The sequence below is a fragment of the Lycium ferocissimum genome, chromosome 4 (genome assembly GCF_029784015.1).
Source record: "Lycium ferocissimum isolate CSIRO_LF1 chromosome 4, AGI_CSIRO_Lferr_CH_V1, whole genome shotgun sequence".
NCBI classification, from domain to species: domain Eukaryota; kingdom Viridiplantae; phylum Streptophyta; class Magnoliopsida; order Solanales; family Solanaceae; genus Lycium; species Lycium ferocissimum.
This window is the reverse complement of record NC_081345.1, coordinates 21814668-21827421: the sequence shown is the minus strand read 5'-3', so window position 1 is coordinate 21827421 and position 12754 is coordinate 21814668. Positions and strand designations below refer to the sequence as shown.

The following is a 12754-nucleotide window of genomic DNA, read 5'->3' as shown; positions in this document are numbered from 1 at the left end:
AGTACACTCACATCCAAGTAACTGAGTTCAGGGCATCCTCTTGCTATGGCAATTATTCCAGCATCCCCAATTTGGTGGCAGCCACTGACATTCAAATGATGCAAAGAGCAACCTTCACCAATAGCCACAAGTGCTTCATCCCCTACTCTGGTAATTAAATAGAGGCTAAGACACATTAGAGCCAAATTACCAGTAATGCTTTACGGTAGTTAAGTAGCAAGATTTGATCAAGAAGCAGTTCAAAGAATAGGCTATGCAAATTATAAGGTGTGAACAATAAGCACTGCTAAAGCAAGGAACCACCTAGACACAATTTTTTGTTAAATCTTGCAGTGTAGAACATTTTCCATCGGACTCGGGCATAAAGAAGTAGATGAAAATTGTGCCTAGACAATCTTCATCTTCAAATGGACTAGCAGCCTCTTGCTGCACCAGAGACGCCAAAAGTAGCAAAAAAGTTCCCATATCCAAAAAGAAACACAGAGATAAATGCTCATCTCAAAGAGCATTCAAGTATAAATCAAAAGGACAATAGAAGAAGTAATGCAAGCAAAGAAGAGGCTGTCTGACAATTTTACAAGCCGAGCCTTGATAATTGAGAAACAAAATAAATATAAGGCGACACTAGTTGAGAAAGAGAAAATTGCGTACCTATCGCAGAATCGAAGGCTAAGGTCTGTAAGAAATTTACAGTTCTCACCAACAGCTATAATTCCCTTATTTCCAACCTATCAAATCAGATGAAAAGCGCAGTATTATCAAATAAAACAATTTTGGGCACAATGTGCAAAGGATACAGAACAAACCAGATTTCACCAACAAAAGAAAATACATCATTTAGGGATAGTAAGCAGATGCTGAAAGCAAAAAACCGCTTTCCACCAATGTTTGCTACTTCCAACCCAAAAATGCTAACTGTATAAGTCAGCCCCTATTTCCTCATTCGTCCTCGGTCATCTTCTCCATCTTCCTACTCAGGAATCATGGCCTTGCACCTAGTAATTATCAAGTCACCTTCCACTTTAAATACAGTCTAGTCAGTACTTATCTTGCAACAAGTGTTCTCTTTTTCTTTTTGTCAAGGTAAATAATTTTATCATTGAAGGAAAAACACCTATATAGAATCTCTATACCAAAAGTAGATAACCGACACAAAATTGTAATCTCTCAGAAAAAAAAGGTACAGAACCTACACAATAATACAGTTTTCTACAAATGTTATCCAACAGTCAACAAGAGCATTTTGGCTACCTAAGGATTTTAACAGCGAGACAAACAACAAGACGAGGAAGAACACATTCCCAAAAAAAATTAAAAAAAATAAAAATAAATCTAGTCAGTTATGATACTGTGATAGATTAGAAAGAAGGACAAAGGGGAAAGAATGGGGGATGTTACACCTCCCATGGACTACTTAAGTCTCTTGAATGCTATGGTAATATAGCCTAAAGAGAAGCGCAGATAACAGTGATCAGTAGCCCAATCACAAGGTCAATATGGAGCTCTTGCAGGTCAATTATTCCTGAGAACTTCAGCTTGCATAGATAAACGAGAATTGAAAACAACAACATACCACAGGCCGGTTCTGGGGAGGGTAGGTTGTACCCAGCCCTTACCCCTACCTCGTGGAGGTAGAGAGGCTATTTCCGATAGACCTTCGGCTTCATGAAAAGCATTTCAAAGCAGTTTGAAAAAGGAAATACGGAAATGAAGAAGACATCACAAACAAAAAGGAAAGCAGTACATAGCATTCAGAAAAAACGAACAGTAACAACGGCGAGAATGGCATCTCTAATTTATGGGAGGAAGGTGTTAGGGTATTCTGGTTGATACGACGGCCAATAGGATTTGAACCTCAAATCTATTCCACAAGCAACTTTTTCTTTTTTCCAGAGAAATCATACACCCCAAAAAAAAAAAAAAAAAAAAAAAAAAAAAAAAAGAGGATGAAAACATTACTCAGTAAATTATACCAGTTTCGTAAATGACTAGGGTAACAAAATAGTGCTACCAAATGGTTCTTTGGTTGTTAACCTCTATCTCTTTCTAAAGAAAAGGCACACTCAACACCCAACAACCCCCCCCCCCCCCCCCCAACAAAAACAAAACCCCCCACACACAACACAAATATAATATATGTTCTAAAGACAGACCAAAGTAACTATACAAAAAGAACTTTCATGATTCTGTGTAACCACGTGTAACACTTTTATTAATGTATGGGGGCACCAAATTTTTTTAAAATAAATTTAGGTGCTTTTTTGATAAATTCATGCCTCCAGAAAATAGTTTATTAATGAACACCTTAATTTGTATTTGGAAGGAGGGCTGGTGCTCATCAACAGTGTGTTAGATGCATTGTCTACATATGTGGTGTCATTGTTTCCAATTAGGATGAAGATGGGGAAAAAGGTTCGATAAATTAAAAGGGACTTTCTAAGACAAGATAACAAAGAAACAAAGGCATTTCATCTGATTAGCTCGGACAATGTAATCAAGAAGGGGGTCATTTGAGCATAAAATCTGAGGCTACCAAATGGAAATTTACTGATGAAATTGTTATGGAGGTATTCAGAAGAGGATGAGACATTGTGGAGGTATTTAGGAGAGGAAGAGGTATTCTGGACAAGTGGATAAAGTGAAGCGTGGAATGATAAACAAATGCAGCACCTCAATGAAACTGGTCGTCATGGACATGTTGTATGGAAGCACACAAGACGTCAATGGCAAGAGTTCTCATAAGGAATCAGCTTTATGGTATGGCATAAGGATTTCTTTCTGGCACAATAAACGGATACGCAATACTCCACTCAAGGGGCTATTTCCTGACTTCTTCCAGATAGTGCCAGACGCTGAAGCGAGACGGTCATTACGGCAAATAAGTATGAGGAGAAAGCTAAATGATTGGGAAATTGCAAGGCTGGACAATTCTTTTGTTATTGCAGGGTTTCAAAGGAAGGGAGCAAGACAGATTTGGGCACCAGATAGCAAAGGTGTATTTTCTGTTAAATCTTGTTACAGGGACTTGAAAGGCAGGAAGTGAACATAACCTGGGATGGCCTTGGAAGCAGATTTCAAATGTTAAGGTAGATTGACTCACGTGGCAGCATATGAGGCTAGATAAAAAAGAAGATGAGCTTGTGAAGCAGGTGGTACCTTTCTGAGAAAAAGATGGAAGACAACTGTCACAATTTTCTACATTGCATATTACTCTCACAACTATGGTAATATTCCGGCACATCTTTAAGCTGAAGTGGATGATGGCAAGAACTATGGACTTCCAGGGAGCTTCCACTCAGTTGGAAGGAAGAGGCGTCACTAAGAAACAGAAAGGGCACGGACTACAATTCCAGCATGCATTTGATGGACAATATGGAAGGAAAGCAACTTAAGGTGCTTCAACAATAGAGCAGAATCTGTTAGCAAAATCAAATACAACTGTTTGGCTTTTACTCTCTTATTGTTGTAAAGTTGGATTCATATCGGATGAGGTTTCTTTTTTCCTTTTTTTGAGAATGATTCATATTGGATGAGGTTAAACTCTTAGATTTATTCAGTGACCCACAGGAATAGAAGGAATCTGATTTGTGTACATAGTCAAACACTAGAACTGGAGGAATACTCTCGCTTTTGTCTGCTGATGCATTAGAAAAGTTCTGCAGATGTTTCTGGATCCCTAGCATACATGTGCAGCACATCCCGATGCTGGTAATTTTTGAATCTTTACTGATCAAGAAAATATATATGCCTCCAGCAATATGCAACACTCCACATGTAAAGGTATCTTGTAACGTCGACATCACTAGAGAACAAGAGAGAAAGCCCTATTGAAGAGGAAGTAATGAGGGAGAGATTATTAAAGTACCTCATAACATCGACGGATGTGGAGTTTTTTGAGGTTGCAGCATCCTCTGGCTATAGAACATATGGCTTCGTCCCCAATACTCGCACAATCTACCAAATGCAAAGCTTGCAAGAACTTGCATCCTCTGCCAATCTCAGACAATGCGAAATTACCAATTCTTTGACAATATAGCAAGGCCAACTCGGAGAGATGCCTACATTGTGAAGACAAAACTCAAATTAGGACCTTTTGACTCATTAAAAAAGAGGAGGAGAAAATCAAGACAAGACCAGGACAGAATTTTAGAGAGGCACAAAATATCAGGTCAAGCAATGGATAAGATTCATGAATTTCATATTAATAAGATGAGTGGAGCATAATATAAAGAGCAGTAATTACTCTATCAGCAAAACCAACCAACTATGATTCAAGTGTTTGCTAGTCAGAATAGATTAGGTTTTCAGTCTTCATTTTTAAAGGAAAAAAAATGAAGGAAATTGAATGTCACTATATGACGATAAATGACAGGAGTTCATTGAAGACAATGAAATTACTTTTTAGACAATGAAATTACTGCCAATCATCTATGAGCACACTCATAAATTTTACTGCCGACATAATTCCTACGTACATCCTACCCTCCCCAGACCCCACTTGTGGGATTACACTGGGTATGTTGTTGTTGTTGTTATAATTACTGCTCCCATCCTCTTTTACTCACATTTCCTTGAAAGAAATAACATCATATTCAAAGGAAGTATATATGACGGAATCAGCTTCGGTAATAAAAAAACATAGGAAAACTGATATTACCATTCTGATTCAGCATATTACCCTATCCTAAGAGCTGGCTTCACACTTCTCCCAATCAAATTCCGCAACTAACTCAGCCTATGTCCTATCGTAAGCCTCTTCGGAAGTGGTGGAACTTATATGTGTTCCGCGTTAATTAGTTTAGTCAAGAGATTCAGAAAGCTGGCTGTAAACATGTATGAGTCATGAAACCATCCCCAGGGAGTTTGGAAAAATATACCATTTCGTTAATACTGACAGAAAATAGAATAACATGATTATAGCATGAGCTTCGGAATAACAGAGAACTCAATTTGGTTTAACTTGGGAGTACAACTTATGTAGAAATACCTTCTTCTTTTTTTGAGATTTAAAAAAAAAAAAAAAAAAAAATTTTCCAAAGAGTGCGTTAGAAAAAAATCATGTTCAAAATCTTCTATAAGTACTCCATCTTATGATCTGCTATAATTGTTCTATGAAGCAATTTTTCTGTTTAATTTACAAAATTAAACTCAAGCAGGAACACTACATTTCTATTTGATAGACTAGCAAATTTTCTTTTAAATTAGCGACTAAGATCTTAGGTGCAAAAGTAGTTCCCTAGATGTAATTCTATACATTTACTAAATACTCACATAAATGCTTCTCATGCTAAACAGACTCCTCAAATGCACCACTCATACATACAACCTTGGAAATATAAGCAGTTTACAAGAATCTATCATATAACAAGGAGAAGGGAAAAAAGGTCACCACTAGGTCTTTTTTTGCCCTTCAGTAACTAACATTCAACACTAAGGTTGAACAGTAACTAACATTCAACACTAAGGTTGAAAAGAAATTCAAAAATAAAGCAAGAGATGAAAAGTGTACGTGCAAGATCTTGCAATAGTCTCCAGTCCATATGTCCCTATATTGTGGCAGCCATTAACCTCAAGATGCGTGAGCCCAGTGCAACCAACTGCAACTGCTTCCAAGCCTTTGTCACTTAAGAAAGTACAATCATTCAAGATAAGAGACTTCAACCGTTTGCACCCTTTACCAATAGCACACAGACTCCTGAAGAAATATGCAGAAAGATATAGGTCAGATTGTAGGGTAAGGTCTGCGAACAACCTATCCTCCCCAGACCCTACCTGTGGGATTACACTGGGTATGTTGTTGTTGTTGTATATAGGTCAGATTGTGTAAACCAATCATCTCTCTAGCACATGCTTTGTTAAATTTTCACTTGCAACTATTGCCATAAAAGGCAGACACCAACACACAGTTTGAATCAAGTTCCTATCTATTGTCTACATTCAGGAATTCTTTTTTGGCAAAGATGGAGTTTTAAATTTAAAGATTACATATTTAGATTGCTTAATCCGAACACTGAAAAAGCAATTGGTTAAAAGGAATATGTTTTTATGCCTAAAATGTATATGTACATTACAAAAGCTTACATGATTATAGAAGTTATGATCATGCTGCTGGTAGTAAAAATAAATAAATCCAAATAGGGAAGAAAACCAGATAAACAACTAACTTGTCCGTAAATAATTGGAAACTGAAAAGAGCCAACAACTCCAGCGACAAACAGCAAGTACCAACTCCTTGCAGACCACCGTCTGTAACATTGACGCATTGTAGCTTCAGAACCTTCAATTGAGGGCATCCTTGGGCAACAGCAAGTACACCTTTATCATGAATAAACTCTGAGTCTAGTGACAAGGACTCCAAAGATCTACAATGAGATCCCACAGCTTCCAAGGAAGTGTCAGTTACTCTTGCACAGGCAGCCAAACTAATCGATTTCAACGTCTTCCCGGAACCAGCTACCAATTTAATCAAGCCTGCGTCAGTTAAGCCTTCACAGAACCGCAAATTCAAATCTTCAAGTTGCTTAGAGAACTCCCCAACAGCTGCTAGACCTTGATCTCCAACATAACAGCCCTTTAAGAAGAACAGGAAACTAAAGCTTCTAAGACCTTTGGTCCAACATGCACATCATATCATTCAATTCCAAAACAGCTTGAAACAGATCAATAGAATAACCATGGGGAAACCAAAGTTCTAGATGACCAGATATTTACCCGTAAATCCAAAGACTTCAATAATATACACTTTTCAGCTATAGACCTCAGCCCCACATGTGTCACATTGGAGCACCATATTAAGCTCAGTTTTTCAAGCTTAGTGAAGCCAGCAGCAACAGCAGCCAACCCAGCATCTGACAAACAGTAAGATTCTGTTTCATTGTCTTCCGAGCCATTTGTTTCACCCAGGGAACGGATATTGAGAGATGAAGTCACGGAATGATAGGTGCCACGTCTTCTTCCCTGCAACGGTATACAAAAGAAACAATAAGTTTAGACTTTCAAGATGAATGTAGCTTCCAGGTACAAGCTCAGAAATTCGCTTGTGGACCTAACAAAAAATATAGCACACAAACCTTTAGAAAATGGTGTTTTAACACCAGAAACTTGAAAAAAGCATAAACCAAGTCTGCCAAACAAAAGGCAGAGGATTCGCATGTGAACCTAAAAAATAGTGGAGTCACTTATATTACCATTAAATGTGAAAACTCCTTTTCTTTTAAAGGTATTACCACTATATCTAAATTTAATATGGTGATTGTTTCGCCCAGTGAAATCAGATTTCCCTGCAGAATTAATCTCAGTAAATGTGTCAAACTCAAATTAAACACACTCATTGCAAGGTGACACAACAATTAATAGACGCAGCTTATCACCAGTAAGTAAGGATTTCTTACCTTGTTTTTTGGGACTTAAAATTATGTTAGTCATAAGCCCTCTGTATCTGAAGATAGATGCCTAGATGGTGATTGTTTTCCACTTAAAACAGATCCACATGATGATAAAGCCTCAAAGAAGGTGCATCAACTTTTTTATAAGCGAAGAAGGTGCATCAATTTTGATTTACCCGAACCTTTAAACATGCTCATACAAGCTGGAGTAGGGAGTTAAATTTATTTTGGAAAGATTTATACACTGAGTTATATCCTGCGTAGTGAATAAGGAAGCATATGACTGATTACTTGACTCTCCAGGACTTCGCAGTTATTTGGTTATCATACTTAGAAGACCACATTAACAAAGCTAATAAAACTCCTCATACTTCTAGAAATCTGTATGAAAGGATGAAGTCGCACAACAGCAACAACTACTACTTTTGTGCTTCAATCTCAAGCTAGTATGGTTAGATTATATGAATCCTCAATGGCCATTTCATTCCTTTTGAACCCATTCATTCCAATATTCAATAACTCGGGGCAAAATCTTTGTCTCAACTGCTGGATTTGGAGTAAATTTAATACAGACAATCTCCAGAAGGGGAGAAGGTTGGCTAACAAATATGTGCTAAGAAGTATTTCTTATCACATTTTACTTCGTTTTGTTTCTCTCATTTTGGCAATGAGCAAGTCATGCTTTGTTCAGTTCAAGCATGCATCGAGCCAAGCGGCTAGGATGCACAGCAGGGAAAACAGATATAAGCAGTAGACTCTATGGTCCCGAAACGCGCTTATTAGCTCAATGGCAATTGGAACAACAATATGCCCAGTCACTTCTCGCTAGCTCATGTGGCCTTATGGAATGAGAGAAACTATAGATGTATTGAGGACTTATCCTATTTTGCTGTATATGCTTCTTTCTTTTGAGCATCAACATGTATCTCGATTCTGTACCTTCTTGGTGCCCATCTGTATAGTATTCTCTCTCACCGATCAAAAGAATATGTTCAGCTCAGATAAGAGAAAGGTTAAAAGACTTCCCAAAGCAAAGGTCGTTAAAGTTCTTTCAGAAACGTGTTAACAAGTTTATTCACATTTTATATCCACCCAAACACAATAGGATAAGTCATACTTCCATTTCAAAAAAAAAAAAGATAATTCATACTTCAGGTAAAAGGATACGTTCCATAGGTAAGAAGTTATTTCTTAGAGACAAGCAGTCAGAAGCTAAACAAAAATAGTTACAATTTAGAATAAAACGTCAAAAGTCTCATATCAAGCACCATAATTTAACTACGATAATGTCAATCTGATTTTATTTCAGGTGAAAAAATGAGGGTTAACATGAGACATCAGGATCTGGATCACCAATTCTCAACTCGCATGTAAACTTTGAAGTCCTGAGCTAGATTTTAGAGTTTCTACCCTCAATTACAAAATACATAATCTTTCACCAGTTGTGTCTCAAAAGATATACACAATAGCAAAAGAAACTAATAACGCTGTTAGGCAAAAAAAAAAAAAACACAATCTTTCCAAAACATTTAGAGCAAAAGTAGAATTCTAAGCAAAATGTTCCCAATTGGAATGCAATACATAGCCCCAATCTTCAATTTGACCGACACCATCATCTAACTATGATAATGTCAATCTGATTTTATTTCAGGTGAAAAATGAGGGTTAACATGAGACATCAGGATCATCAATTCCCCACTGACATGTAAGCAGTAGTTACTTTACTAGATTTTTTTTTTCTTTTTCTTTTCTATAGCGGAGATAGCCGCATGTAATGACAGATAACAGCCATATTATTAAAAGCTTGTGCTAAGAATGGGTCCTAAGCTAGATTTTAGAGTTTCTATTCTCAATTGTCAAATACATAATCTTTCACCACTTATATCTTGAAAGATATAGGAGTACACAATAGCAACAGTAACGAAGAAGCTGTTAGGCAAAAAAAAAACTAATCTATCCAAATCATTAAGATCACAAATAGAGTTCTAAGCAAAATGTTCCCTATTGGAATGCAATACACATCCCAATCTTCAATTCCAGAGCTAGCTAGATACTCAGAAATATTAATTCAAGATGCCGCAACAAAAAGCGAATCGACAAATATATCAAATAGTAAATTCAAAAGCTTGCTAGTTGAATAACACTGTTAGGCACAAAAACAAAAACAAAAACAATCTTTCCAAAATCATTAAAATCACAAGTACAGTCCTAAGCAAAATGTTCCCAATAGGAACGCAATACACATCCCAATCTTCAATTTGAGAGCTCAATATTACTTCTATATATGTTGCATTAAAAGCTAAATCGACAAATATATCAAATAGTAACATACTGAATTCAAAGGCTTACAGAAACGAATAACGCAGTTAGGCAAAAATAATATATATATCCAAATCATTAAGATCACAAGTAGAATTCTAAGCAAAATGTCCCCAATAGCAATGCAATATATATATCCAAATCTTCAATTTGAGAGGTAAACACTCAGACACATTAATTAGAGATATGTCGCAAACTAATAAGCGAATCAATAAACATATCAAACAGTAGGACATAATGAATTAAAAGGCAAGTACTTACAGGTTCAACAGGGGGAGGAATAGATAATGTCTCATCAACAAACACATTACGAACATTGACGAATCGGCGAGCGAGTAGCTGAACAAGCGCGTCAGGACAACCAGAAGCACCAATACGTAAAGTGACACGACTAAGTCGCTCGAGACGTAACCAACGGTTGCAAACGAGTGCACACGCGTCTCGAATTGACTTTGAATCCAAACGCTTGAAAATCTCAATAATTAACTCATCTGGTAGGATTAAATTGATCCAATCACGTCCTCTCATTGAATTGTCTTGTTCTAAATCTATAAATAGACAATATTAATATGAGGTTTAGTTTCAGATGTACATAAGAAAGAGAGGAAATGAGATGAGAGATTCAGGTAATCGGGTCGGTGACAATTGGCGATCGGTGAATGTGAATTACCATTTTAGCCTTGGTAAGTTTATTCCTTTCTTGGATAGTTATTGCAACATATTGGGTGTCTTTTGTAATCTCACTATAAATGGATATACTACTGTATTTTATACGTTGAGATGAGATCGCAAATCGACCTTAAAATAACCGAATTGTATTACACGTAGTAAAGTACTCCCTCATATACAAAATAATAGAGGTTTTAGATTTGGACGCATAGATTAAGATGTGCTCGACTAAAATAACCTTAATTAAAAGGGGTTTTGAGATCGGGGAGTACTTTCTAATACTATACTATACCAGATAATTAGCTAATCTGGCAGGATTTGATTGATCCAATCACGCCCTTTCAGGAAATGAGAGATTCAGGTAGTTGGGGTCGGTTGAATTTGTTGTCGGCTATTGACAAGGAGCGATCGGCGAAGGTAAATTTACCCTTTTAGCCTTGGGTAATTGGTTTCTTTCTTGGATAATTATTGCAACATATACGGGTGTCTTTGTAATTTCGGTACATGGATATACTAGCATCCGTATAAGATGAGATCGCAGATCAACCTTAAATTAACCGAATTGTATTACGTACATGGTTAAGTATTTTTTATTTTTTTAATACTCCCTCCATCCCAATCTATATGAGTTAGTTCGGATTTCAAGAGTCAAATAAGAGAATCTTTTAGCGCAATTTATTTGTATGTATTCAAATATTTTAAATTGTTAATTCATGTGACTTATAGTACTTTTTATGTAGTTTCTAAATACATAAATTATATTTTAAAAACCTTAAAGATTGTATGTCCGGATGTACGACCAAAATAAAAGAAGTTTGACTCTCAAAATTTAAACTACGTCATAAATTGGGACAGAGGTAGTACTACTACTATTTTCTATACGGAAAAGGGCCAAAATTACTCCTGAACTCTGAAAAATACTTCATCCATACCCTTCGTTATACTATAGGGCCAATTATACCCTTACCGTTATACTATGGGATCAATTATACCCTTATGTGTAACGGTTGCCACGTGGCATCATCCCAGCCCTTCAAAAAAAATTTCCCCTCAAAATTTTTTTTACCCATTAAAATAACTCAACCCAACCCGACCCAAAATTATTTTTTCCACCCAAACTAATACGGACCAACCCATTCCCTAAAAACTATTCCCCCCCCCCCCCCCCCCCCCCCAAAAAAAAAACGCACACTCTCTCTTCATACACTGCAAAGATGTTTTCAAACTACAGAGATCTGACTCTAAAAGTGTTGCCCGTGAGCCATCTAACTCATACAGAGATCTGAAGCTAACTTGCTCTCTCCTAGCCCCTTGGGGTTATTAGAAGGAGTATCATTAACACACTTGAGTCTGTGAATTACATTCACATGCATTATGACTCATTATTCCTTCTTATATTCCTCTTGATAGACCAGGTTGAAATAGAAATAGATACAATTTCCGAAAGGTGCAGACTTTCAGTTCAAACAACAAAAACATAAACTAATCAGAGAAAATAGTTAATTACCACGACAACAACATATTGAAGTGGAGAATTACAGAAAGTTTCATTCTTGCAACAAATTCCACTAAAAGAACCTCACATAACTTCAACTGAAACCAGTTACAGAACTCATTTGCTACAATAATAGCATAGCTAATACTAAATTCCTCAACCCCTTCATAACCAGCAAACTACACAAAATTTCATCACCATCAAACCTTAGAAGTAAATATTGAATGTTTAAAGACAAAATAAAAACAAATTTTAAGTCACACTTGGAATTTGAAGAAAAGAAATTAGACAATTGACTTGAGAACCGGAGTTGAAGCTTTGCAGTGTATGTAGTTTGAAAACACCTTTGCAGTGTATTGAGAGAGATTGTGCGTTTTGGAGGGAAATAGTTTTTAGGGAATGGGTTGGTCAATATTAGTTTGGGTGGAAAAAATAATTTCGGGTCGGGTTTGTCACGTCCCGAACCATGGCCTGGGCATAACACGGCACTCGGGCCTTGCTTGCATGTGTCCGAGCGAACCTCATGGCTTGCTTGTCAACATGGGCATCAAAATAATATACTCTATATGATGCAATTTAAATGAATCATGAAAATGTAATTTGCGGAATAAAGTCTTGAAATTATCTCATAGCATGTAAAATTCATGAAAACGTAATAGTCTGCAAGCATGAAAACATAACGACTCGTGAACTAACATCTGTCTATGAAACCTCTAAAACATGTCTGAATACTAACTACCAGGACATGGCCCTGGACTACCATAACTGAATACTAATGCAAACTCCATGTTGAACCCCGAGAGGAGTGGGGCTCACCAATAAGCTGATAACTGAGGTGATCCTACTGCGCAGGTGTATGCTCCTGAAAATCGGTATCTGCACCGTG

At 36.8% G+C, this 12754-nt stretch overlaps 1 pseudogene; it reads right to left on the bottom strand.

Moving 5' to 3' along the window:
- The window catches only part of LOC132051824 (F-box/LRR-repeat protein 4-like), a 19901-nt pseudogene extending 9495 nt beyond the window's left edge, over positions 1–10406 (bottom strand).
- Positions 10407–12754: the final 2348 nt, after the last annotated feature.